The following is a 4,030-nucleotide window of genomic DNA, read 5'->3' as shown; positions in this document are numbered from 1 at the left end:
ACAACTCTGTCGTCGAGCAGTTCAGCGAGCACCGGAGCCAGCATGAGGGAAGATCAGGGCTGCTGCAGCTTGGAGCGAGGGTGATGAAGGGGTGGGACAGCCTCTTTCAATAGCAGCGTGCTGCTAGGCTGGCACAGCCACCTGGTGGGAACCTGCTGTGAGTCTTAACCTAGCCCGGGTCATCAAGGGCAGCTGCAGAGGCCTGCAATGAGCTCTGACGAAACAGAGGTTTCCTGGTGATTTTTAGTCATCACTGAAAGCAGCCTGTAATGTGTGTTCACAGGGTATATGCTTCACATAATAGGCAGAATTGCTCATTTTTACTTTAATGTTCTTGTTAAAGCCTTTGGAGAAAAACAACAACAACACAAAAAACCTTGAAATAGGTTTTTCCTGAAGAATAAAAATCTGATTTTACTACTTGAAATGCACTGTGTTCTCACTCGTTACCTTGTAAAGACCTCATTCACTTTAGATTTCCCTTTGCTCTGTCTTGTGGTGCATGGAGCACTGCTGAGAGCAAGAATGTTTTCCAGAGCCTGGAAAACCTGAGCACTCTTAAGTCAGCTGTTGCTCTGAAGTCTGCTGGCCCTGGGATCCATGTTTCAACAGACAAGTAACTTGACCCGGAGGTTCTATGAGAAAAGAAAAAAAAAAAAACAGCTGCTCCCACATTGGAAGTGCACCCTTGTGTACGACAAGCAGAAATCTTGCGGTGCCTCCAGCAAAAGTAGATGCTGAAATTAACTCAGTAGGTGTACCAGCTGAAAGAGAAAATTGCATGGAGTTCTGCTTTGTGGCTTGTAGAATCGGTACAGGGCTGGTAGGAGTTGGCTGTGTAGAGACTGCTTGACGAGTCATACCTTTTCTCAGTTTTGTGAGACAGTAGTCCTACAACCAGGACTATGCCTTACAGGTCATGGAACTATGGAAAAATAAAACCAGTAGTATCTTACTCTTCATGTTCTCAGCAGTCCTCTGTCCTGGGGGTGCGCCTTACACTGGGGACAGGAGGGTCAATCCCCACCAGAACTTCACAACCCTCTGCCTCTTTCAGCATCCCATTTTCCTCCCATGCTCAGCCTGGCAGTGCACGTGCCAAGAAGACCAGCACCCCCACACACCAGAGCAGGAGAGGGCTGCATCTGCACAGTACCCATGGTGTGTCCTGTGCTTGGTGTAGTAATAGCAGCCAGTCTTTTTCATGTGTTTCTTCCTTCTATAAGTGTCTAAATAAAAAAATTAAACAAAATGTCTTTTTTCTTGCATGAGAGTTCTTGTGTGTGAGTTAATGAACTTGTAATCCAGTGTCAAAAGGCCAGAATTTAATTACATCAGAGGTGTTTATTGCAGCTGATTATCTGAGAAGTGAGACATCTTCTCCTTGTTTCAACGTAGCTGATCCATTGATAGAAGAAAGAAGCTGCTGTGCATCTGCCTCACAGGGCAGTGGCATGGACAAAGCCTACAGATGATACAGGCAACATCACATGGACTTGTCACCACAAAGATATAAAGCTCCCTCTTAGCAACTGTATTGCTCAGCTTCCTCAGGTGGGTTCACCTGGCATATGGGGCTACACTTAGAAGAAAGGAGGGGACCTTGGACAGAAACTAAGGAGTGTGAGAAGAAAGGGTGAAGAAAGACAAGCCTTGGAAGTTAATGTTGACAGCACAGCTAGAAAGGTGGGAGGGAAGACAGGAGTCAGCAAAGTAAAGAAAACATGAAGGAAAGGGTCTCCAGAGAAAAGCAGGAATCAAAGGCAGAAATCCATTACTACTCATTACATATTTTATTTTGCCCAAATGTAAATGAGGACATTTGGAGGACTCAGGAGAGGGAAACACAGCTTGGATATGTTCCCTGGTGTTCCACACATTCTCCATTGCTACGGGGTCATTCAGGTTAGTGGCTTACTGCATGTTACTCCCTGCCCCAACTTCCTGAGATCTAATGGGTTAAATGCTACCACAACCCCTCCCCTGCTTTGCTCTGCCTTCCTAAGCCCAGTGTCATCCTGAGAGACCAGCTAACACATAGTGAGGGGAAAATGGTGGCGTGCAGATTCTGTTTGGAGTTAAAGAGGTGGGGGAAAAAAAGGCAGCAACAGGGAGGCAGAAGGTTTTGAGAGGCAGAGCAAGAAAGAAAAGGGGAAGAAAAAATGGTTGTGAAACAAAATAATGCTATTGTTGCATACAGAAATAAGATATTAAAACAAATGCAGAAACACCTCCCGGGAGTCAGTACATAGAGTACTTAGTGCATTCACTGGAAAACAGCACCTTCTCATTGCTGGTGCCCAGAACTCTGCGTTAATTAAAGTGGCACCTGGAGTTCCAGGCCAGTGCACAGGACTTTGTTTTTCAGGTTAAAGGGATTTCACTAACAGTGCATGTGTAGGGATAATTAGTAACCCATAGCCAGGAAGCCCTTTGCACAATTTTCCCAGCTGTCCCCTTGACACCTCTTGGAACAAGGCACAACAGTGAGGAAAGAGAATGAATTTAAGATGTAACATCAAAATATTAATTGAAGAAGGCAACTCCTGTACATTAGAACACAGCTGTAGCTAGTAATCTCAACTAATCTACTTCCATGCCTATACTTTGCTAATCACCGCAGTTATATAAGAAGATCTTATCAGAGATCCTTAATTATGGCAACCACAGTAAATGCTGCATGGCACAGCAGGGATAAGGGTAAGGTCTTTGTCACTGCAGTTGTCGTGTGGGTCTGGGGGACGAGTGTGTCTAGTGCAAACTGCCTGTGGTTTTCTTCCATGACACACATGGGCAGGAAGGACTGTACCACCAAGTGTATGGGGACAAACCCTCTCTGGGTCCTCCAGCTCACTCCCAGTTGAGTGCTAATCAGCAGCAGTGTTATAAGGGCACTGCTTTGATGCTGTGGGTTAAGGCAGATTTGCCTAGTCTGGTGTGAGGGGCAGTCTGTGGGATAGGGTGAATGGCAAGGAAGGAAAGGCTGAGTCAAAGAACAGTATTAGAGAAGCAGCAATGCAGAGACTGCTGAGCATGGGTGAGATTTGTGTGTCATGGAAACTTTTCCTTGGAGAATTTTTGAGATCCAACCCATGATTAGGAGCACTGCAGGTTTGTTAACTGTTGCTGAGAGACCGCCTTACAACTGAAAAACAGGAACATTTATAAAGCTGCAGGACTTTTAAGTTCAACACATTATTTGGTGTTGTGTTTAGCACTTTTGTCCAGCAAGCTGCTGTGCTGTCTGGGGTCAAGACCCTCATTATGCTGGTTCTTTTATATACAGCACTCTCCCCCTGCCCAGAGGAGCTTATAAGCTAGACAAAAATGCCATCCTCCTCCCTTTACAGAGGAGGTATAGAAATTAGGTGATTTTTCCCAACAGCAGGATGGACGGGAGATGTTCAGAGTCAGGAAAATAATTTAGGGGTAGCCTTGGTTATTCAGATCAAGGGTTCACCAAGCCCAGGCTCACATTGGGCGAGGTCTTACATCCAGCCTCTCCACCTCCAAACTCAATTCTCCCTCTGCACTCATGCTGCTCTCCCTATGTCTCTGTGCTCACACACTAAGCAGAGGGACCTCTTAGCTGGCTATGAGGGTGAAGCATCCCAGCAAGGAGTGCAGAACTGGTCCCATGGGCTAGGGAGAAGAAGGGGAAACATAGTGCATGCAGAAGGGAGCATTGGTGTGTTTCTGGCCTCCTCTCGTTCCTTGTGCCACAAGGGAAACCTCAGCACACAAGTACACCCAGTGCCCAAGGCTGCAGCTTCAGGCCATGCCTTCTTATCCCATCACTAGTTGTCTGGGAGAAGAGCCTGACCCCCATCTGACCACAACCTCCCTTCAGGTAGTTGTAGAGAGTAATAAGGTCCCCCATGAGTCTCCTGTTCTCCAGGCTAAACAACCCCAGCTCCCTCAGCTGTTCCCTATAAGATTTTGCCTCTAGTTCTTTCACCAGCCTTGTTGCTCTCCTCTGGCCCTGCTCCAGCACCTCAGTATCCTTCTTGAAGTGAGGTGCCCTGAACCG

This window comes from Chaetura pelagica, unplaced genomic scaffold (assembly GCF_000747805.2).
Source record: "Chaetura pelagica isolate M959 unplaced genomic scaffold, ChaPel_1.0 scaffold360, whole genome shotgun sequence".
Classification (NCBI taxonomy): Eukaryota; Metazoa; Chordata; class Aves; order Apodiformes; family Apodidae; genus Chaetura; species Chaetura pelagica.
Note: the sequence above shows the minus strand (reverse complement) of the source record.